This window comes from Colobus angolensis, unplaced genomic scaffold, assembly GCF_000951035.1.
Source record: "Colobus angolensis palliatus isolate OR3802 unplaced genomic scaffold, Cang.pa_1.0 Scaffold282, whole genome shotgun sequence".
Lineage (NCBI taxonomy): Eukaryota > Metazoa > Chordata > Mammalia > Primates > Cercopithecidae > Colobus > Colobus angolensis.
In genome coordinates, this window is record NW_012116066.1 from 2,144,463 (window position 1) to 2,170,227 (window position 25,765).

Genomic DNA, 25,765 nt, shown 5'->3' on the forward strand with positions numbered 1-25,765 from the left:
TCTGAGAAATGCATCCTTAGGCAATTTTGTCATTGTGTGAATATCATAGAGTGTACTTACACAAACTATGTGGTAGAGCCTACTACACACCTAGGCTATATGGTATAGCCTACTGCTCACAGGCTACAAACCTGTAATGCATGTGACTGTACTGAATACTATAGGCAGTTGAAACATAATGATCAGTATTTGTGTATCTAAATATATCTAAGCATATAGAAGGTATGGTAAAAATATGGTATAAAAGATAACAAATGGTACACCTGCATAGGGCACTTACCATGAATGGAGCTTGCAGGACTGAAAGGTGTTATGGGTGTCAGTCAGTGAGAAGAGAATGTGAATGCCTAGGACATTCTCGTACACTACTATAGACTTTATAAACACTATACATTTAGGCTCTACTGAATTTATAAAAAATATTTTTTCTTTAATAATAAATTAACCTTAACTTACTGTAACTTTTTACTTTATACACTTTTTAATTTTTTAAAACTTTTTGCCTCTTTTGTAATAACACTTAGCTTGAAACAAAAACATATTGCACAGCTATACAAAAATTCATTTTTTATATCCATATATATATATACACATATAATTTCTTTATGTAAGCATTTTTCCTTTTTCATGAACTGGAAGAATTAATATTGTTTTTTATTGGTATAAATGTAAGGGGTACATGTGCAATTTTGTTACATGGGTATATTGTATAATGGTGAAGTCTTGGCTTTTACCATATATATGCCTTTTTCTATTTTTAAAATCATTATTATTATTATTATTTTACATTTTACACTTTTTTTGTTAAAAACGAAGACACAAACATACACATCAGCCTGGGCCTACACAGGGTTAGGATAATCAATTTCACTGCCTTCCACTTAACACATCTTATCTCACTGGAAGGTCTTCAGGGCAATAACGTGCATGGAGCTATTATTTCCTATGGTAACAATGTTTTTTTTTTCTGGAATACCTCCTGAAGGGATGTGCAGCTGCTCAGCTCAGTGAAGGCACCAACTCCCAAGGGGCAATTTTCAGTTTCAGTTCAGGTGAGGGTGTGTGTGTGTGTGTGTGTGTGCATGTGTGTGTGTGTATGTGTGTGTGTGACTCTTCTGGGTGGCCCTGTTTTCGCCAAGATGCAGGGCTCCACCAAAGCGCTGTTTACTCAGCAGCAGTGTGCAGATTCAGCTCAGGTCCCTAGGGGCAGGGTGCAGGCATGGCTGAGAGAAGATGGAGCTGTTCTGCCAAAGTGTGGGTTCCCCAGGAGGGACTGTGCAGCCTCAACTCTGCCTGAGGGGGTGGGGGAAGGAGTGGGTGGAGCAGTTCCACCATTGCTTGGCCCCACAGGGAAGGGACAATTGTTCACAGCTGGACTTGGGGATATAGGGCCACTAAGCAGGGGTGGTTTGAGGGCAGTTTAGTCTCAGGGAAGAAGATGTGCTGTGACTACTCGTACTCATCCTGGGGCAAGACATACTCTAGTATTAGTTCTCAGTAGACCTGTGGGCCACTTGGGGTGGGGCACAGTGTTGGCTTCTTACCTGTGGGGGGATCACAGCTTTGTGGTCTCTAGGCAGCTCCCTCAGTTGAGCTTAATGCTGGTGAGGACTGCAGGGGACCCCAGTAGTGAGGACTGTAGGTATCCAAAGGGTTGATGGGGGCTGCTGGGATCCTCTTGCCTACCTTTGCACCATAGAGAGAAGTTCCTTCTGGTTCCCAGGTGATCTCACATGGGGGATGGAGTGATGGAGTCCTAGTATTTCCTTCTGTTCTTTATGTGACTCCCCTGAGTTTCTGTGCTCACCAAGGTTTGTGTTACTCCTTTGACGTACCCTGGTGTTCTCCATTAGTTATTTTCATTAAAATATAGCTGTTTATTTGTTGTTTTGCTAGGGGCAAAGGGAGGAGGGAGGGGCTAGGGGCTTCTAGTCGGCCATCTTGCTCTCTACCCTTTGTGCTTTTCTAGTGATACTGTTCTGAAGACTGGATCCAACAGAAATTGTGTGTGTGCAAAGATGTGTAAATAAGAATGCGATATTATAGTCATGTGTCACATAACCTTTCAGCCAGTGATGAACTGCCTACGAAATGGTGGTCCCATATGATTATAATGGAGCTGAAAAATTCCCATTGCCTAGTGAAGTCAGATCCCTCCTGATGTAGTGCAAAGCATTCTTCACGTGTTTGTGGTGATGCTGGTGTAAACTACCCCACTGTGCTGTTTCTAGTGGTATAAAGGTATAGCAATACTGTTTTTTATATATATATAGAGAGAGAGAGTGCATAATGCTTGATAACAAATGACTGTGTTACTGGTTTATATATTTACTATACTTTCTATTGTTATTTTAGAGTGTATTCCTTGTATGTATACAAAAACCTAACTGTAAACAGCTTCAGGCAGGTCCTTCGGAAGGTATTCCAGAAGAAGACATTATCATCATAGGAGATGACAGCTCCATGCATGTTATTGCCCCTGAAGACCTTCCAGTGCGATATGATGTGGAGGTGGAAGACAGTGGTATTGATGATCCTGACCCTGTGTGGGCCTATGTGCTTGTGTCTTAGTTTTAAAAAAGTTTACAAAGTACAAAAAATGTAAAAAAATAGAATAAAGATTATAGAATAAGGATATAAAGAAATAAAATATTTTTTACAGCTGTATAATATGTGTTTTAAGCTAAGTTATTACAAAACAGGCAAAAAGTAAAAAAAAAATTAAAAGTATATAAAGTAAAAAATTTACGGTAAGCTAAGGTTATTATTGAAGAAAGAGAAATGTTTTTATAAATTTAGTGTACCTAAGTGTACAGTGTTGATAAAGTCTACAATAGTGTATAGTAATGTCCTAGGCCTTCACATTCACTTACCACTCACTTACTGAGTCACCCAGAGCAAATGACTTCTAGTCCTGCAGGCTCCATTCATGCTAAGTGCCTTATACAGGTGTACCATTTTTTATCTTTTATACCATATTTTTACTGTACCTTTTCTAAGTTTAGATATGCTAAGATATACAAATACTGACCATTATGTTACAGTTGCCTACAGTATTCAGTACAGTCACATGCATTACAGGTTTGTAGCCTGTGAGCAATAGGCTATACCATATAATCTGGGTATATAATAGGCTATATCATCTAGGTTTGTGTAAGTGTATTCTATGATGTTTGCATAATGATGAAATCACCTAATGACACATTTCTGAGAACCTATCCCCATTGTTAAGTGATGCATGACTGTACTTACAATGAGAAACTATTGGAAACTCTCTATGTATATACCAATGGGAAGAATAAAGAATTGTCTCATTGTGTTCATGGGCATGTACCTTAATGACCAATGATTTTGAGCATCTTTCCATATATTTATTTTTTGAGTATGTGTTCAGATTTTTTGCCCATTAAGGGAAAAAACTGGATTGTCTTTCATTGTAGAGTTGTAATTTTTTTTATTGATTCTGGATGTAAATCTTTCATCAGATGTGTGGGTTGCAATTTTTCTTCCTGGTTTGTGGTTTGCCTTTTCATTTTCTTGGTAGACTTTCTCATAACAAAATATTTTAATTTTGATAAAGATCATTTTGTCAGGTTTCTCTTTCATGGATCATGTTTTTCATAGCTACAAGATCTTTGTCTAACCTAAAATCCTGAAGATTTTCTTCTATCTTTTCTTCCAGAAGTTGTATATTTTTTGTGTTTTATCTTTAGATCTGTGATCCACTTTGAGTTAACTTAAAGCAAATAAGATTTATTTGCTATGAATATTTTTATTTGTTTAACTCACAAAATAAATATGTTATGGAAATGTGTTACTAGGAGTTATTGCCTCCAGTTGGTATTTTGGAAGCATGGGATTGTTAGTGACATTTAAGCTCTTTTGACCCTGGCCAGAAGTTAGAACTATAGTTGATTTCGTAGTTCAGTGACTTAAAAGTGTGTAGTATCTGGAGCAAATTGTGTCATGAAAGAATATTTACCAATATTTATTTTTACTATTTTACCCCTGTAGTTCTGTTTCATTAAAAATAAACACTTGTCCTGACCCACTAAACAGATTTCATGTCTCATGACTGGATCCAGATAATTTAAAAAGCATACTGGCTTAACTATCTTTCTGAATTGGAACTCACAATCTTTACCACCTCCACTACTAAATAAATATTACCTGTCATTACCCTTTTCTGTCTGCTTTGTAACAATTCTACTTGGTTTTTCTCTAAGCACAGTTTAATTTTTGTTATGACTTTACAAATTTTTAGATAATATACTGTCAGCTATGTTGTCAGAAAAAAACAGTAAATGGAGTAATAGAAGGAACTTATTGTGATACTGTAGAATTTTAGTATCTATTAAAATAGCGATGTCCAGTCCTGGAGGAGCTATAACTCTTCGGTATTTGTGTTTCATTACCTATTCCTGTCTTAGTTAAGTTTCTTTTACTTCTACGTAGCAGAAACACACTGGAGCTTGCTCTACCCTAATGGGGCCTAGGGAGACCAAGAGCAGGAAGCTAGAAGGGCTCAGTAACCTTGGAAGCTATTCTTGCTTCTTGTATCATTTGTGTTCCAGGCTACATTGGCTCTGTTTCTTTTTATGTGAGTCCTTTACACCTCTCTCTTTCTGAAGACTGGCTTTCTCTGATTCTTTGTGCATATGACTGCCCTGAGACCTTGGGGTTACTTCTGGCCAGACTAGAATTGCTCTGCTCCAATTCCCAGGAGAGATAGTATATATAATTAGTTTAGGACAAGTTCCACTTCTGCTCGAATCAGCATGGCCCAAAGGTAGTTAGATCAGAAAGAACAACCCATGTTTGCCTTGTGGGTAGAGGGTATGCAGTTCTCAGAGACTGAGAAGGGTGTTGGGTCTACTGCAAGTTCACAAAATGCTGGTTGGTATACATTTACCTTTTAAAATGAATTTTAATTAATTTGGTTTTCAGAATATAGAAGTTTATAAAAAGTTCATTGTATTAAAAAAATAAAAACTAAGTTAAGGATTACAAAACTAGGAAAGTCACACTGACATCAAAGGATGACTATTCTTTTATTACTTTCATGTTAAAAATAATTAAACTTATATAACACATAGAAATTTAGTCAAATATATTGACCACAGAGTACTCTTTATTTTCAAAGGTGGCAGTCATCCACATACTGAACGTCTTGTCGATCCAGCAGTTGAAGGTGTTACAGGCTAAATAAAGTTAATATTTAAAATATTAGACATGCATTACAATTTTACCTCTGAAGAGTTTTCATTTAGATATATTAAAATTCCAATTTGCAGAGAAGGGAAGATATGAGACTCAACATTTATTGTGTTTCTGCCTAGTCAGTCACTTAACATATTTTATTCTATTCAGCCCTTATAGCCACCCTTTGAGAAGTAGGCATTTTTATCCTAGAAGCAGTGAAGGAACTAAAACTCACAGAAAACAGCTAGCAAATATGTAGTGAGGCTAGCATTTAAGCTCAAGTCTGCGTGACTCCACAGTTTCTTCTCTCTTCACTCTACTGTTTGGGGTATGAAAGTATATTTATTAAACTTTTCTAAAATAGGCTATAAATAGGACTACGCAGAAGCTATTCAGTTCATTTTCTTGTCTGTATACTTAAGACAGTCTCAGTGGCAAACATATGATAATCATTTCTCCATATCTGGAGCAAAAAGAGAATCATATCAGTTACCTAATGTTAGTCACTTAAGCACATGGATTTTTTTAGAGGTCATGACAGTGATAAATCAATATTTAAAAATAGCAGCGGTTTCTTCAGTTTGGAAAGAAATGTTTGTTAACCTTATATTCTAAACCTTAATGCATGCTAAATTGGGAATTGGAGGGAAAAAGGGAAAACTGACCTTTCTTTTTTAGTCTGAACAAACAAGAAGAGGAAAGCAAAGACTGGCTAAATAGTATAAGGCAGTATATTAAGCTTTCCATGTTTATCCACTTGAAACCTGTTATTTTTCAAAAACACATTTTTAAGTAAAAAATCAGAAAATATATATGCTTTGGAAATTATTATTAAAGACAAATTTTATAACATAAATGCTTTATGTAGTAGTTACATAAAGCAGTTTAAGTTGTCTGGTATTGATGATATAGAGGTAAAACTATCCTTCAAATATTTGTGAGTTTTACCTGTGAGTTAATGATGGTTTACCTTCTAATTTATTAACCTAAATGGCCTTGTCCAATACAATTAAAATGAACAATTATTTGGTTTATTGTAACTTCAGACTTAGTCAGAAAAAAATGTATAACAGCTGATAGGGCGTAATTGCTAAAATAACTATAATAATTTTTGTCTCTGCATGGTGAAAAATATGCATTAAGACTTTAGCAAAAGGTAAGACTGTGCTCTCTTTGTAAGTAGTCTGATCAGATGTGACTCATGACTTCAAATTAATTTGATATAAAGTAAATCTAGCTTAATGCTTTATTAAGAATTCACAACGACCTTTGTGAAACAGAGGAATTTGAGATGAGGATGAGCTAGATGCTCCAGAGTTCACATTGCTGCTACCCTTTAGGGCATAAAAGGAGCAACCAAAATCATGCTATTTTAGTTCTTTAATAGCTTGACTATTCCTTTACAAGCTACCTTTTCTAGGGACAAAGTAATATAGCATGACATACTTTAAGCATCAAACATAAAGAGTTTTGACCAAACTGCTCTCAGCATTTCTGTTCTGAAAGTACCTAATTAAAAGTAACCCTGAGTTACTGGCCCAGATATTGGCCCAGTGTAGGGAAAATGAAGCCCACTTAGAGTTAATGGGTTCAACCAATTGTACTCTGTAGTTCATCTCAGTACCTCTAGTGTTTTTCTCATTGGTAAGCTTGGAGACAGGATGGGAGCTTATTAGTGACACAATTTTCTTCTTCTGAAGCTAAACTCTTAGTATTGTGATCTTTTGACCTTTTATTCTCTCTGACTTCTTGATTCCCTTTTTCCACTCCTCTAAAGTACAGCACATATACAGATTTGTTGATGTACAACCAAATTTTACTGTAGTGGTGAGCATGGTTTATGGATTTAATTAATTGACCTATTAGTCAAATCCAGTTTATTGGCAGTCTTTCAGGATTGAAATTCTAACTAGTCTCTCTTCATATCTATTTAGATCAACCCTTAATCAACCCCAATGCTAGGCTGCTGCTAGGTTAGATCTAAAAACACTACCAGTTTTGCATATTCACAGTTAATTATTTGGTTTCTTATAAACCACTTCTCTATTTTTTTCTTTTACTTATTCTTTGCTTCCAATTTCTTGGCTACAGTTTCTTAACTGTGTTTGCTGTTTAGTCAGAGGACCAGTAGAAAATAACATTTTCCTTTTCCTTGTCACCAGATTCAGGGACAGTTTCTGTATTCTGGTTCTGGTCTCTGTAAGTCACAGTATGTGGCTTTCAACCCTATCAGACCTTGACCTTACCCTTTTAAACATTTTGTAACAGTTTGTTTAATTAATGGGAAATAGAATTCATAGATAATATGACCTACTTATATACATATAACAAAATCATAATACCATGATTATAATATAAAGAATAAATAAATATAATTTATAATGAAACTATATGTATTTCAGGATATGACTGTGAGGGCCCAACTGTACTGGAAGATGTAGTGAAGTAGTGAATGCTTGTACCTACTTCTTTTTAAAAAAAAAATTCTTTTTTTATGTCTGTAGCCTAATCTTGGAAATGACGTTCGTACCTACTTTTAAAGAATAAGTTCAGGTTTATGAGAAGTAACAAGGTAATTCTGTATAGAAAGCTACAGAAAATGAAAAATTAGTGGTACATGTGGACCATAAAATAAAAATGTTAGAGTAAATAACCACAGACCAGACTTGTTTGTATATAATAAGAGAAAGAAGGAAATACTTGAAGCTGAGAAAACATATCATGAGAAATTACAGACTCTCAAAATCAAGAAAATGAGGAAGTATGATATTCTCACAAGGGACTTGGGCCACATTTATAAGGGTGGTGACAAAGTAATTTCCTATGTTGTGATACAGAACAAGACACTGATGAGGTATCACAGAAAGCATATTTCCTATTTTGAAATACTACCACTTTAAGACATGGTTTAGGTTCCTGGTAACGCAAAAGACCTTGATGACCAAATTCTTCTCTAGGTGATGAGAAATAGAAAGGATGGATTAGAAAGACAAACAATAAAACAGTAAGCTATGGAGAAGATGTGGCAGTAGATGTCTCTATACAAAAAAGATAGAAAAATAACAGGCAATCACCAAATGAATACTTTCAATATGAGTTTTTACAGGATATGTTTCTTAGTGTTACAAAACTTTTTTTTAGCACATAAAATTTCATAATTTGAAACATTTAAGTAATTTGTATTCTATTTAAAAATTTGCTCTTCAGAATTCAACTTCAGTAATTTTTATTGCGATCCCTGTCGTTCATGTGTCTCTACGAATTTAATAACGGTTTGTTTGTAATCTTTAAGAATGGACTCAAATATCCTCTGCCATTTTTGCAGAGGTTTCATTGCCTTTGCAGTAACTGCACTATTGTACTAAACTCTTTTCAACAAATATATAATTAGAAATGCTCTACTATGTAGTGCATAGAGTGGATATATAATTTAGTTTTGAGACAATGTCTTTATTTGATTCAAGCTTCTGCCTCCATAAAGACTTTGCCCTAAATTATTGGACTTTTCTCTTAATTTTTTGTCAAATCTACCTGTATTAGTATACACAGCAGTGTTCCTTGTGTTTATTGTGTTAAGTTTCACCTGGCAGGGTATTTCTCTCTTCTGGGATATGAGACCATTCTTTATTGTTTGGGACTGCTCCATGTATTCCATAGCTCTTGCCTCTGCCCACCAAATGCTGGTGGTTTCTCTCAATAATTTTGAGTGGTAAAAGTACCCCACACATTTCCAAAATGCTCCTCAGGGGCATTGGACTCATTGGCTATTCCTAGCTAAATGTATATGCTTACATTTCTTAAAAAACAACCTCCACAAATTTTATTTATGATTTAAAACACTTAAGGTTAATCCCCATTTTCTCTTGGAAGAGGAGTCTTTTTTCAGTGTGACTCTTGTGGATTGAATTGTGCCCTCCTGAAATCCAGATGTTGAAGTCCCAACCCCGCCAGTACCTCAGAATGTACATGGTAGACTCTAATTCAATGTAACTGGTGTCCTTTTAAGAAGAGATTAGGACACAGGCAGGTTCAGAGGGAAGACCATGTGAAGATGGCCATCTGGAAGCCAAGGAGAGAGACGTCAAAAGAAACCAACTGTGATGACATGTTGAATCTGTTGTTTAAGCTGCCCAGTTTGTACTTTATTATGGCAACCCCAGCAAACTAATACAGTGACTGATTGATACTTCTTAATATGTGTTATCTCCATGTTAGTATGCCAAGATAGCAGTATAATTTATTGGTTGCAGTTCAGATTTTCAAGGTTAGAATTCTGAATCAGCCACTTAGCAATGGTGACCTTGAGCATATTAATAAACTCTGAGAAGCCTCCATTTTTTTAAAATCTAAAATGAGGATAATAATACTTTCTTCTCTGGGTTGTTGTGAAGATTTGGTAAATAATTTAAAGTGTCTGGTACATGGAAGAATTCTATAAATAATACTTCTTTTTTCATCTGCTTCTATTTTTAGGTGTACTTTGCTTTTCCAAAAATGATGTAATGGCATATTTGTTAGATGGACATTTATTGTGGGGATTTCAGGCTGCCTGATTGGTGGATGAGGGAGAGATTTTCGGGTTGTAGGGCTTTTTCAATACCTTTATACTCAATAATGTACATATAACACTTTACAAAGTCATAGTACCTCACATCCAGGTCTACATGATGCACAAGGATTACCCTCATTGTGCCTCAAGAGATATTATTGTAACCTTTGTTTTGCTTACATAACATCCTTTAAGACACAGTATACCTGTCCTCTGTGAATATGCTGAAATAAGCATTCTTCCTCTGTATTCCATAGTGCCATAGCACACATACCTTCATTCATAGTATTTATATGCTCCGTTATGTCTGTTTTCTCCATGAGACTGAGCTCTTTGAATGTGGTGACTGTTCCCCGTTCATCTTTATATTCCTAATGTTCTGCACAGTGCCTGATTCTTTGTAGATGTGCTATATTACATATTACCAACATTTATGAGTAATGCTAAGTGCTAGATGCTGTCTCTGTCTCTGTTTTACAGACAGTAGTTACGTGCTCACGGTAACACAATTCAGTGGTAGAGCTAGAATTGAACACCATGATAGCTTAATTGCAGGGTCCATGCTCTTAACCATTATAGTATAATGTCTCTTCCCTGAGAATAGAAGTGTCATCATCTAGTATATTGTAGGTCAGTGTAGCCCCGAGAGAGAGTTTGGAGCATTTAATTGGTAGGACCAAGAACCCGAAGCACACTTTACCTGGAGGCAAGTTGGGGGTGTGTGTGCATGTCCTGATGCTTGGAAAAGAAGTTATACTCTGCTGTATTATTTGTACTACTGGTATTGAAGGTTTAGATAAAGTTTGTGTCTCTGAAATGCATTTTCTTCATTAAAAATCTGTTTCTGTAGTGATGTAGAGTGAAATTTCCTTGTAAGCCCCCAAATCGCTTAAAATGGATGTCATCATGGACTGTGCTCCCTTATACATTGATAGCAGGGTTAAGATGATTGATGTAACTTTAGGGAATTTGCTATATTTGTAGTGAAAACAGCATGAGAAGAAAAGTGAAGATGCTGCTCATAACAGTTAAAACTTCAGATTTCTTAAATGCTTAGGAGGTGAACTGTTCCAGAATTTTGTTTTATTGTATTTTTATTTACAACTGATTTTATCTCCTTAACATCAATGTATTCTTCATTTCCAATACTTTGGTTAATTTTTTTCCTGCTGACTCATGGCTGTCATTACAGCTCTTACAGTAAATTGTTTTAGAGATGCTGTAGGATCTGTTGAGACTTGTAGAACTATTTGCTTCTACGATATATGATCCCAGATTGTTGTACTCTTCTTATGTTCCTTGAACAGCTTTTGCATTTTCTTCTATGTCATGCCTCAGTGTGCCTTCCTTCAGCTCCTTCTCTCCTTCTTCTGATTTTTTGCATGATCAAAACCAGTTGGCCAAAGAGATTTAGAATTGTACATGAAGGACTAAGGGGTGTGTCAGTTACTAACACGAATGTGCATATGTGCTTGAGCTTTGTGATATCTATTCTGTCTCTGAGGCCTCTTTTTTACTTGTTTCTTTACTGTCTTTTGAATAGATGAAGTTACTGCAAAATTGGTTCATTCTAGATATTATGTTATAAAATACTGTCAATTTTCATTCTGTCTATTAAAAGGGATAGTTTGGCTTAATAGTCAGAAGTTCAGGTACTTTTCCAGTAGATTGTTTTAGTGACATTTTGTAATTGATTATTATTGGAAAGTAAAATTCTTTCTGCCTTAATGAAAGAAATTGTGCTTTAATTTATCCTGTTTAAAAGGAAAGGTCAACAAATATTTTGGGTGATAAATTCATGACCAGCATTCATTTGGGCACCTTGCATAACTGAACTGTAGTTATTGACCCAGAAGAAGTAATACCTCATCATGATAGCAAAGGATTATAATTTTTTTGAAAGATCGAGACACTGGCCATGGATTTAAGAGTAGAGAACTATTAAAGTACTTGGTGTTTAGGAACTCTGAGAGGAGCTGTAGAATGAAATAAAAGAGAATGTAATAGGAAGGTGGAAGCTGATAAAGACAGAGCACTAAATTAGTGTGGTATACTTTTTGTGTAAGAGAAATAAAAATGATGGGGGGAGTAGGGGAAGGGATTTCTGGAGGTATTACTCTGTAGTTTCATGTTTAGAAGACAAATCAAAACTGTTAATAGACTGTTGACTTTGAGCTGCAATTATTGATATCAGTATGAGAAATAGTGGGCTGACATCACAATTTAAAGGGCTAAGTTGGTAACAGTATGTAATGGAGAGGCTTTAAAATCAGACAGTTCTGGGTTAGATTCCTGGCGTCATCATTTCTGGCTATTTTGACATTGGACAACTTCATGTTTTCTAAAAAGCCTAGAAAATGTGTACCAGTGCCTCTCTTTCTCTTTATATTCATCATTTTGGCAGATTACTGGAAGATGACTGTTTGGGCCTAAAGGAAGCTGTCCAGTTTTAAATTGCTGTTGTTGCTGTATATTCTTACATATAATTTATTGTCAGGTATATGATTTGCAAATATTTTCTCCTATTCGGTAGGAGTTTTCACTTTTTTTTTTTTTTTTTTTTGAGATGGACTCTCGCTCTGTTGTTCAGGCTGGAGTGCAGTGGCACAATCTTGGCTCACTGCAAACTCTGCCTCCCGGGTTCATGCCATTCTCCTGCCTCAGCCTCCTGAGTGGCTAGGACTACAGGTACCCCCCACCACACCTGGCTAATTTTTTTTTTTTTTTTTTTTAGTAGGAGTGGGGTTTCACTGTGTTAGCCAGGATGGTCTTGTTCTCCTGATGTCGTGATCCACCCGCCTCGGCCTCCCAAAGTGCTGGGATTACAGGCGTGAGCCATCACGCCCAGCCGATTTTTCACATTTTTGGTAATATCCAGTGATGCACAAGTTTTACATTTTGATTAAGTCCAAATTATCTATTGTTGCTCATGCTTTTGGTGTCATGTCTAAAAATCCTTTGTCAAATGCGAGGTCATAAAAATTTGTTTTTATCTGAGAGTTTTAGCTGTAACAGATTTTTGATCCATTTTAGTTAAGATTTGTATATAGTATATACAAATGTATATGTATATGGTGTATGCCTCATTCTTTTGCATGTGACTATCCAGTTTTGCCAGCACCATATGTTGAAGAGACTTTCCTCTCCTCATTGAACAATCTTGAAACACTTATGGAAAATAGTTAACTGTAGACACATGGCTTTATTTCTGGACTCTCGATTCTGTTCCATTGATCTATCCTTGTGCCAACACCACACTGTTTTGATTACCACTGCTTTATAGTCAGTTTTGAAATTGGGAAGTGTGAGTCCTCCAGGCTTGTTCTGCTGTGATTACACTTAAAGATAAACCTTTGCTGAAAAAAAAGTCCCAAGGAAAGGGACAAAGTACAGTGTGGTTTTGACAGGGGAAGAAATATTCTGGGAGGCTGTAGCTGAGATAGATACATTTAAGTGCTTGGAGGCTGGTAATAAATAAATGAATAAAAAAGTAAAATATATTGAACACCTATTATATGTCAGCTGTTCATATATTCTCACAACAAACTTGAGGAAGTGGGTATTGGCTCCCCGTTTTTACCTAGTAATATTCTGAAAATTAATGAAATGAAGTAATTTGCTTGTGCAGCTAGAAAGTGACAACTGAACCTTTGTCATTAAGCTTCTACAGGCCTATTACCATGCTGCCTTGATAATTAAACTGCCTGAATAAATGTATCAACCAGGGTCTAATCAAGAGAAAGAAATCACATGAGTTATTTGAACAAAGAGAATTTAATATAGATAATTATTTTATAAGTATATTATCTACTGTAAATTAATTCAAAGGGTAAAAAGGTAATTTTTTTTTTACCCAGGACAGCTAGGGCTTTGCTGTCCAATACAATAGCCACTAGCTACATGTGGCTTTTGAGTACTTAAATATGACTTTTATAATTAGCTAGTCAGTTTCTACAAAGAAGTCAGTTGAGAGTCTGATGAGGATTGTGTTAAATCTGCAGGTCACTCTGGGGAGTATTACCATCTTAACAATATCAAGGCTTCCAATCCATGAACATGGTATGTTTTCCCATTTATTTAGATCTTATTTTGTTTTTCAACAATGTTTCATAGTTCTCAGAATATAAATTTTGTACTTTGTTAAAATTGTTTCTGAGTATTTTATGTTTATATTGATGGAATTGTTTTAAATTTCATTTTCAGATTATTTATTGCACATGTATAGAAATAAAATTTATTTTTCTGTATATTGATCTTGTATCCCACAACTTTGCTGGACTCATTTTTTTAGTTCTAATAGTCTTCCATCAATTCTGTAGGATTTTCTACATACAAGCTCATGTCATCTGCTCTAAAAAAATAAAGTAAAAATAGTTTTATTTCCTCCTTTCCAATATGGATGCCCTTTTTTCTTTGAAAAAATTATTTCCCTGAGTTTTCCAAGATGAATTTCATTTCCTTTTCTTGGCTAATTGCCCTGGCTAGAGCTTCTAGCACAATGTTCAATAGAGGCAGTGAGAGCAGACATCCTTGTTTTGTTCCTGATTTTAGGGGGCAAGCATCTAATGTTTTATCATCAAGTATAGTGTTGGTTGTAGATTTTAAAAAATATTACATTAAATTATTATTCCTCTTTCTTCTTAGAGCTGAGGGTCTTGCTGTGTTGGCCAGGCTGGTCTCAAACTCCTGGGCTCAAGTAATCCTCCTGCCTCAGCCTCCTGAGTTGCTGGGATTTCAGATATGAGCCACTATGCCAGCATATTCATCTTTATTACTGAATTTTTTTTCAACTCCTTAAATTTCTGTGGTTGAGATGAGACCCTCACTTATTTTACATCAGTTTTGGCCCATGTGGTTATAGAAGATTTGGAGAAAATTGTAAAAAGTCCTAAAGATTCTGAATTCAGGTTGTTTTGCAGGTGTCTTTATATTCTATATCTGTTTTAAAGAAACCAAATCTGTAAGTGACAGTTCATGCATTCATCATGGTAGTGAGGTTAATTTATGAAATAAGATGCCATGCCAAGATTTAATTAACAGGCATTTGTGCAAATCAAAAACCTTAGTTCTATATCAAATGATAAAGTAAACCATATCCTACTTTAACTTTTTTAATCTATTGTTGAACTGTGGGTCTGAATGTGTTCCATAAGATGGCTTCTACTGTGGCTATGAAGATTGTAGAAAAGATAGAGCTACCTACACTTCCCTTTATGCCTTCTGTTATTTTCTTAAATTTGCTAAAAATATTTGTTATGGATCCAGAAAAACTGTTACCTTTATCCAGACCTGCATGCTCTACTCCCTTGAATCCCTTGCACAGTAAAAGTAGAGTGACCTAATTTGTTAACATGGTGATTTCTGCTGGAAATATTTGTATCTGAAATGCTGCTTTCTAAGGAGTTCTGACTGGTGATTTGCCAGTTTTTTTTTTTCTTTTACCATATTTGAAAATCACTTATTAAAAAGAGTTAAAACTTTAGTAAATTGACTATATGAATTTTATCAGGTTTTAATTGTTTTACATTTAATTGACTTGTGGCTTTTGATTGAATAGGATGTTAAACAGTGTTGTATCTATTTAGAAGGAAATGCTTTGTCTTTTTAATGTAATATTGAGGAATATGATAAACTCTTAAGGAGACAGTTTATAATTTAATACAGTACTCACAATATTTCTAAGACTGACTGTGATATATAAATCGTAGTGGACCTTAAAGAGGGTTCTTAATTCATATTAGTCTATGTCATTTCAGCAAATGATTAATACTTATTTTTCAAGAAATGCGATAACAAACTTATCATTGCTGAATAAATACTTTTATGTCTTCTTGTTGTTATTTAGACGTTGCTTAGTGTTTAGAGCACGGACTTTAGATTTCAGCTATAGATTCACTCAAAAACCAGAATCCTTCAGCTTAAAGACCTCTTGTACAAAGAAAGCAAAATCATGTGTTTTTCTTTTACTATACTAGAAGAATGTCATGTTATAAAAATGCTGCTTGCATCTAGATTTGAAGAGTTACTTGGAACTTAATCATATTTTGTTATATTAGAGATATAGGCATTTTTGTTTTAAGATAGTTTGTGAATCTCATTTTGCTTGGATAAACAGCTTTCTGATAAGGTGGTTACTGTAATATAAAAGCACTTAAGAATTTTACCCTTTGGAACATGGAGGACAAATTGAATTATAGCCTGTTAGCATCTGAGATGAGGAAAAAAAGAAACAACTTGCACCTGCTTGCTTAAACTCATCCCAAATTGAAAGCCACTTAATACATGAAGCCACTTAATTTTCCCTATAAAATGCTCAACAGTTTTTTATCTTCCCTCAATTTATCTATAGATTTCCACTTAAAATCTTTTGTAAGCGTTTTTCTTCTTTCTCCTTCATTGTCTTTTCCTTGTTTGTAATTTATTGTGGGAGAAATAGGATTTTGCATGGTAACTAGGACCCTGAGAGGTGTTTTATGTTCTATGGTTTCAGATTTTCTCTTGATTTCTCTCTCTCTCTCTCTCTCTCTCTCTCTCTCTCACACACACACAAATTGAGATTGGACATCTTTTCTTATGCTTATTCTTTTTGTTGCCATTCTTCTGTGAAAGGCTTGTTGAAATATTTGCTCACGGGGTTGCTCACCTTTGTTTCATTATGTTTTTAGACTGTTTTATGTATGATGAATATTAAACCTTTGCCTATGTTGCAGATCTCCTTGCTTCCAACCTCACACCCTCCTGCCTTTTGTTAATTATGTTTATGGCATTTTGTACCATATAGAATTGCAACTTTTTTTAACCAACAAACTTAAAAATTATTTTCTTTATGGTCTCTACGTTTTTTGTCAGCCCTTAGAAAGATTTTGTGACTCATTAAAAAACTAAAAAAAAAAAAAAAAAAAAAAATTCTCCTCTATCTTCTACTAGTTTTTTGTTTTTGTTTTTTTTTTTCTTGAGATGGCGTCTTGCTCTGTCACCCTGACTGGAGTGCAGTGGTGCGATCTTGGGTCACTGCAACGTCCACCTCCTGGGTTCAAGCAATTCTCCTCCCTCAGCCTTCCGAGTAGCTGGGATTACAGGTGCGCGCCAACAGGCCCAGCTAATTTTTTGTATTTTTTTTTTTTTTTAAGTAGAGACAGGGTTTCACCATGTTGGCCAGGCTGGTCTCAAACTCCTGACCTCGTGATCTGCCCACCTCGGTCTCCCAAAGTGCTGGGATTACAGGCGTGAGCCACTGTGCCCGGCCTCTACTACTTTTACAATTTTACTTTTTCATATTTCAATATTTAATCTATCTGGAACATATGGTATAGATAGGATTTTAATCTCCTCTCCCTAGCATAGCCAGTTTCCCCTAAAGTGTTTTTTGAGAAGTTTTATCTTCCTACTGATTTCAACTGCCACATTCATGATATAGTTAATAACCATATGTATTTTGATCTATTTTTAGATTCTGTTCTGTTCATTCCTCTGTCTGTTCCCACACTAGTACCACACTGTAATAGTTACTATATTGCTTTTACTACATTTTAATATCCACTGGAAAAAGTTTTCTTGCCTCTGCCTCCCCAACCACCCTGTTGTAAGTATGTTTATGGCTTATTTTTCTTTTTTAAGCTTATTGGACAATTTTTATGTGTTCAGTTCTCCCAATCAACTATAGATTCATTGTACAAAATATCCACCTTCTCCACAAAAAATATGACTCTTTTGGGAATTTGATTGAAATTATATTGAATTTATATATTAAATTTGAGGGAAGTTTGCATCTTTATGATTTTGAGTTTGTCTGTTCCTGGATATGGTGGGGGTGTGTGTGTATGTTCGTGTGAGCGCGTGTGTTTCCATTTATTCAGGGTCATTTATTCTTTTATGTGCTTCAGTAAAATTTTATTTTTCTATTTATTTATTTATGAGACAGAGTCTCACTCTGTCGCCCAGGATGGAGTGCAGTGGCACGATCTCAGCTCACTGCAAGCTCTGCCTCCCGGGTTCACACCATTTTCCTGCCTCAGCCTCCCAAGTAGCTGGGACTACAGGCGCCTGTCACCACACCTGGCTAATTTTTTTGTATTTTTAGTACATACGGGGTTTCACCGTGTTAGCCAGGATGGTCTCCATCTCCTGACCTCGTGATCCGCCCGCCTCGGCCTCCCAAAGTGCTGGGATTACAGGTGTGAGCTACCGTGCTCGGCCACAAATTTTATTTTTCATATGTCTTTCATGCATCTTTTCAAGCATATTTGTAAGTTTTTTTTTTTTTTACAAACTGTGCTGCTCTCAGGTAGGTGATATTTTTTTCCAGTACTTTTAGAATAAGATATTGGTGGAATATAAGAAATCTTTGGGCCGGGTGCGGTGGCTCAAGCCTGTAATCCCAGCACTTTGGGAGGCCGAGACGGGCGGATCACGAGGTCAGGAGATCGAGACCATCCTGGCTAACACGGTGAAACCCCGTCTCTACTAAAAATACAAAAAAACTAGCCTGGCGAGGTGGCGGGCGCCTGTAGTCCCAGCTACTCGGGAGGCGGAGCTTGCAGTGAGCTGAGATCTGGCCACTGCACTCCAGTCCGGGCGACAGAGCGAGACTCCGCCTCAAAAAAAAAAAAAAAAAAAGAAATCTTTGTTTTCATGGACCTGATATTCTTGTAATGGGCCTCTCATTGTGCTAGTTTTTCAGTTGATTCTTTTGTATTTTCCATAAACCTTATGTTATCTATGAATCATTAATTTTTAGACAATCATTTATGATCCTGCAGCAGCAACATTCCTCAGGAACTTATTAGCAATGCAAATTCTGTAGACTGATCCCACACAAACTGAAGGAGAAACTCTTTACAGCAATTTGTGCTTCACATGTCTCCAAACTCTGATGTATGCTCAAGTTTGGAGACCGCTGATGTAAATAATAATTTTATGCTGTCTTGCTTATATTTTCATTTCTCACTTTTTAAAAAAAATTGCAAGATGTGTGTGTATCAGGGCTCAATGGATTACATAGAATGAGCACTGACTGAATAGGCTGAGACACATCGCTATCATCCATGGGTAAGATGGGAGGGGAATGATGAGACATGAATTATTCCTTAATTTCTTAATTCCTTAATTAGGTGAATAAGGAAAAAGTAAATCAGAGAGAGAGAGAGGGAGAGAGAGAGAGAAGTAAAGAAAGAAAGAAATTAAGTATACAATTTAGGGTGAGGATTTTAGTGGTTGACAGAGGGAAATCTGATTCAAAGTAAGATCACTCCTATAGATAAGTAAGAATTGTAACATGATGAAATTGCAAGAAATAAAGGCAGGTAAGCCTAAGCCTGGCATTTGATACTTAATGAATGTTGTAAGATGAAGTTCAGTATTTGCAATATGAGGGTCACAACCATTAGAAAATCATATAGAATTGCATTAATAGAAGGATAATACTTTCAATATTGGCAAAAAAGCCAATTGCAATGATGAGTCAAATGATACCATGAGCCAACAATATACCTCAAAGCATTCCTAAAGCCTATTATGGATGACAACATGAGAAGGGACTACCAGGGGATCTTGTCAGGAAAGGAGACCAGGTGTGGTGGCTCATGCCCATAATCCCAACACTTTGGGAGGCCGAGACAGGAAGATTGCTTGAGGCCAAGAGTTTTTGAGACAAACCTGAGCAATATAGTGAAACTCTCCTATCTAAAAAGAAAAAAAAAAAGGAAAAATAAAGAAAAGACAGGAGGAATGATACTAAGCAGTGGAACTGCATGGTGTATGGTGTATACCTATAGCTGACAGAAAGTACAATGATAGTGACCGCATGGTGGTGACATGGGCAGATTGCTTTAGTGACTATAGCAGGGAAGCTGAAATTGTTGAGAAGAGTGTGTCAGCCACTCTGGCACTTGGCCAGGAAAAGGGAGAAACTTAAGAAACATGGGAATCCTGTCTTTTTGGTAGGAGTTTAGACCTAAAAGTAGCTGTGAACATACCTCTCTGGACCCCCTAGTTGTAGGATAAGATGCTGGTCAAGGGGAAACCAGGCAGGGTGATCATGTACTTAAAATGAGTGTTCTGAAATAGGCTTTAGCTGCAACCTTTAGTATAGTGCAACTGTTATTTTGTTAGGGGTGCATATGTGGGAGCATACCAGATAGACCTATCAATTTTTAGATTTACTGTAGTGAAAAATCACCACCCAATGTAACAGTTAGTGCTCAGGTATTTTAGGATAAGACCTCTTTGGTGCCACAGGTGGGAGGGGAGTATAAACTAAATGATTCTATGATCTAACACTCTGGGACCTTTAAAAAAAATCAACTTTTGTCTAACAAACTATTTTTTAAAGAACACAATTCTGTTAGTTAAACTTCAGATTTTGCATTTTCAAGATGAGTTTGAATTTTTGTGATACTGCTATATATAACTTAATTTAGAGGAGTGCAATTATGTGCAGTTTTTGTAGATTTTGCAGTTTTTTGATTTTGTCGTGTTTAGCATTTTTCAGTAATCCTTTCTGTCAGCTTTCTTTTCTTACCACAGTACTTATCAAAATTTTATTTGAAGACAGAGTGCTAGAGAAACTCCTAAAAATTTTTTTTATATAGCATCAGTTTAATTCATAAGTGAGACTTACCTTATGTAGTGTGAAATTGGCTAAGGATATCTCAAATCTGATTATTTTAAAGCTATTGGTTTTTGGACAGAGTAGGAAAGAATGATACAGTGGGTTTTAATTAAACGCTAGGTCATAAACTGGAATCTTTATTTGAAATATTATCTAAGATAGGTGCTTGAGAAATATTAGATTTGTGAATTACTTAAATACTTATGAATAAAATTGCTTGAATTTATGCAAGATATCTCAACTACCATGAGCAGTTTTGTCAGTTTTATTTCTGGTGAGCTATATTGAATATTTTAAGGGCAAAACTACAATTAGGTCGTTGGCAGGTATGTGCTCTGAGTAATGATTAGTTTCCCTTTTATTCATGAGGGTGTCATGGCCAGGGGAAAGTGTGCATTTTTAATTACAACACTTGTCTGGTTATATTTTTGTTCTGTCTGGTTTTATTTCTTTGAAAGCTCTTAAAAAAAATGTTGGCCTTTCTATGTCATATCCTGGCTGCTCACCTACATAGTCCCGACTTTAGGGCAGAAATAATATTTTCTACTTTTTGTTTCTTCTTTATTAGAAAATTCCAAACATGCAGAAAAGTACAATATAACAGTTGCCCATGTAGCCACCATGTAGCTGTGTAAAACCTCAAAATTTTGCCATTTTTGTTTTAGATCGTCAACAAAAAAGATACAGGTGAAGCTCCTAGAGTATCCTTCCACAATTACATTTTCCTACTTTCCTCTCCTGGGGGAACTACTGTCCAAATTTTGGTATTTATCATTTCCTTTATTATTTTTGTCCTTTTTCTATATCTGTGTGTATGTGTATGTGTGTGTGTGTATGTATATGTATATGTGTGTACATGTGTGTACTTGAACTTCTTCAGTTTAGATTTTTGTCTAATGTAATGCTATTCAGATTTACCTGCTCTAGTATCTCCCATTAGGAAAACAAAATAAAACAAAACATTAACTACTTGTGCATTATGTCTCATCCAACTGCCACCCATTTCTCTACTCTCTATTAAAGGAACACTCCTTGTAAGAGTTGCGTGTACTTGTTTTCTCTCTCCCTTCCTAATTCTTAAACTCAAACTAATCAGCTCATCTCCATCACTCCACACAACCCAGTCTTAACAAGGTCTCCAGTTGTCTCTGTGTTACTACACTAAGTTGTCACTTCTCACTTCCTTACTTAATCTCTCAGCAGCATCTGACACACTTACTTACTCTTTTCTTCATATAACACCTTATTTTGTCTTCTGGGTTACCACACCTTCTTGGTTTCCCTTCTAGCCCATGGCCTCTCCTTACTCTTTTTACCAGATACTTTTTATATTTTTATTTCAAAATAGATTGAGCAAAAAAGTACAGGATGAAAAGTAAATATCCCTCCCATCTCATATTCCTTCTCACAAATAAAGGCTATAAACAGGCTTTATGTGTTGTGCATGTGCATACACATGTGTGTGAATTCATAGGTGAAAACAGTGCTTTAATTAAAATAGCATTTATTTGTTTCTTATTTCTATTATGGTTGGTGCAAAAGTAATTGCGGTTTATGTCATAAACAGTAATTGCAGTTTTAATGCAAAAACCGCAATAACTTTCGCACCAACCTAATATTGTCTTTATATGTGCTTCTTGCTTATATTATTTCCTTACCTTATGATTATATTTTATTGTTTTCACTAATTTTGTGTAAGTTAAAATTATTAGCCCTTTGTTGCCTGTCATGTGTGTTATGAATTATTTTTCCTAGTTTATCAGTTGCCTGAGGGCCTTGGCATATTTGAAGTACAGAGTTTTAATTTTTTTCTGTGATCAGATTGAATAGTATGATTTCTGATATTCAGGTGCTGCTTGCCTTCTTCACTGCATGATTAGAAATAATTTCACTTAGGTTTTCTCTTGGTACTCTTTCAGCTTCATTTTGTTACCTCTAAATTTTGATCCTTCTGGAATGTATTTCAGGGCAACAAGTGAAATAGTGGATAACCTCTGCTTTTTTAAAAAATAAACACAACCAAATGGCTACCCAGTTGTCCTGAAATCACTTATTCAATCATCCCCCCTGTTGTCTTACTTGTTTGAAAGGCCATCTTTACCCCAGAGTAATTACCTGCTATATTTGTGTTTCTCACAAGATCTTGAAATAATTTATTTATTTCTGTTTTATTTTTCAAGTCACTGCAGTAAGGTTCTCCCCACTGATATTGAAACTGCTCTTGGTAAAGGTCACCACTCATAATTGTTAAATCAAGTAGGTGTATCTTACTTGGTCTTGAATTTGTTGAATGCTCTTGAACTACTCTTCTTTCTTAGCTTTTATCTCACAATTCTCATAGTTTTCCTCCTACCATTCTCTCTGTTTTCCTTACTAGTTTGTCTTCTTCCATTTCTTTGGGATTCCACCTTCTCATGGTGAATATACTCATTTTTGGCTTTTTATTTATTTATAATTTTTATGGGCACATGGTAGGTATATATATTTATGGGATACATGAGCTGTTTAGATACAGACATGCAATGGGAAATAAGCACATAATGGAGAATGGGGTGTCCATCCCCTCAAGCATTTATCCTTTGAGTTACAAACAATCTAATTATACTCTTTACGTTATTTTAAAATGTACAATTAAGTTGTTATTAACTATAGTTGCTCCTGTTGTGCTATTAAATAGTGGATCTTATTTATTCTATCTAACTGTAGTTTTGTACCCATTAACCATCCCCACTCCTCCCTACCCAACTACCCTTCCCAGCCTCTGGTAGCCATCATTCTACCATCTGTCTCCATGAGTTCAATCGTTTTAATTTTTAGCTCCCACAAATGAGTGAGAACATGTGAAGTTTGTCTTTCTGTGACTGGGTTATTTCACTTAACACAATGTCCTCCAGTTCCATCCATGTTGTTGCAATTGACAAGATCACATTCTTTTTGTAGTTAAATAGTACTCCACTGTGTATATGTACTGTATTTTCTTTATCCATTCATCTGTTGATGGACACTTACATTGCTTCCAAATCTTGGCTATTGAATAGTGCTTCAATAAACATGGGATTACAGATACCTCTTTGATACATAGAGTTTCTTTCTTTGGGGTTTGTAATTAGCAGTGGGATTGCTGGATCATATGGTAGCTCTATTTTTAGTTTTTTGAGGAATTGCCAAACTGTTCTCCATAGTAGTGGTACTAATTTACGTTCCACCAACAGTGGACAAGGGTTTCCTTTTATCCACATCCTCGCCAGCATTAGTTATTGCCTCTCTTGGATAAAAGCCATTTTAACTGAAATGAGATGATATCTCAGTGTAGTTTTTATTTTTATTTTTACTTTTTGGAGACAGAGTCTCACTCTGCTGCCCAAGCTGGAGTGCAGTGGCTCAATCTCAGCTCACTGCAATTTCTGCCTCCCGGGTTCAGGGAATTCTCTTGTCAGCTTCCTGAGTAGCTGGGATTACAGGCATGCGCCACCACGCCCAGCTAAGTTTTTTTGTATTTTTAGTAGACATGGGTTTTCATCATGTTGGCCAGCTGGCCTCAAACTCCTCACCTCAAGTGATCCACCAGCCTCAGCCTCCCAAAGTGCTGGGATTATAGGCGTGAACCATCATGCCTGGCCCTCAGTGTAGTTTTGATTTGCATTTCTCTGATGATCAGTCATATCAGCCACCTTTTTATTAGCCTGTTTGCCATATGTATATCTTCTTTTGAGAAATGTCTATTCAGATATTTTGCCCGTTTCCTTTCCTTTTTTTTTCTTTCTTTCTTTTTTTTGATGGAGTCTCGCTCTGCCTCCCGGGTTCACGCCATTCTCCTGCTTCAGCCTCCCCAGTAGCTGGGACTACAGACACCTGCCACCACACCCGGCTAATTGTTTTGTATTTTTAGTAGAGATGGGGTTTCACCGTGTTAGCCAGGATGATCTCAATCTCCTGACTTCGTGGTATGCCTGCCTTGGCCTCTCAAAGTGCTGGGATTACAGGCGTGAGCAACCACACCCAGCCTATTTTGCCCATTTCTTAATTGGATTATTAGATTTTTTTCTATAGAGTTGCTGAGCTCCTTACATATTCTGGTTATTAATCACTTGTCAGGTGGATGGTTTGCATGTGGGAAAAATAGATGCAAATTATCCATCTATCGTTGTCTCTTCATTTTGTTGATTGTTTTCTTTGCTGTGCAGAAGCTTTTTGACTCAATGTGATCCCATTTGTCCATTTTTGCTTTGGTTGTCTGTGCTTGTTGGGTATTGATCAAGAAATCTTTGCCTAGACCAATGTTCTGGAGTCTTTCCCCAATGTTTTCTTTTAGAAGTTTCATAGTTTTTGATTTTTGTATATGGTGAGAGATAGGGGTCTAGTTTCATTTTTCCGCATATGGATACCCAGTTTTCTCAGCATGATTTATTGAAAAGACTGTCCTTTCCCTAATGGATATTCTTGGCACCTTTGTAAAAAATGAGTTCATTGTAGATGTACAGATTTATTTCTGGGTTCTCTATTCTGTTCCATTGGTCTATGTGTCTTTTCTTATTCCAGCACCATGCTGTTTTGGTTACTGTAGCTCTAGAGTATAATTTGAGGTGAGGTAATGTGATTCTTCTGGTTTTCCTTTTTTTTTTTCTTCAGGATAACTTTGGTAATTCTGGTCTTTTGTGGTTCTTATTAATTTTAGGATTATTATTTCTGTTTCTGTGAAGAATATCATTGGTATTTTGATAGGGATTACATTGAATCTGTAAATGACCTTGGGTAGTATGGACATTTTAGCAATATTGATTTCTCCAATCTATGAAGATGAAATATCTTTCCATTTTGTTGTGTCCTCTTCAATTTTTCATCAGTGTTTTATAGTTTTCATTGTAGAGATCTTTAATGTCTTTGGTTAATTCTTAGGCATTTTCCTTTATATGTGGCTATTGTAAATGGGATTACTTTCTTGGTTTCTTTTTTAGATTGTTCACTTTGACATATAGAAATGCTACTGATTTTTATGTTAATTTTGTATCCTGCAGCTTTACTGAATTTATCAGTTCTAATAGTTTTTGGGTGGAGCCTTTAGGTTTCTCCAAATATAAGATCATGTTATCTGCAATTGAGGATAATTTGATTTCTTCCTTTCCATTTTGTAAGCCTTTATTTATTTCTCTTGTCTGGTTGCTCTATCTAGGACTTCCTGTACTATGTTGAATAACAATGGTGAAAGTGGGCATCCATATTTTGTTCCAGATCTTAGAAGAAAGTCTTTTAGTTTTCCCCATTCAATATGATACTAGCTATGGGTCTGACATAAACAGCCTTTATTGTGGTGAGGCGTATTCCTTGTATACCCAGGTTTTTGAGAGTTTTCTTTTTATCATGAAGCGATGTTGGATTTTATCAAATACATTTGATTATCAATTGAA

The 25,765-nt window shown here is 35.8% G+C and overlaps 1 protein-coding gene across 3 annotated transcripts in view; it reads left to right on the forward strand.

Moving 5' to 3' along the window:
* KLHL13 (kelch-like family member 13) overlaps positions 1 to 25,765 on the forward strand; it is a 220,059-nt gene that overhangs the window by 43,871 nt on the left and 150,423 nt on the right. The window lies entirely within an intron of this gene.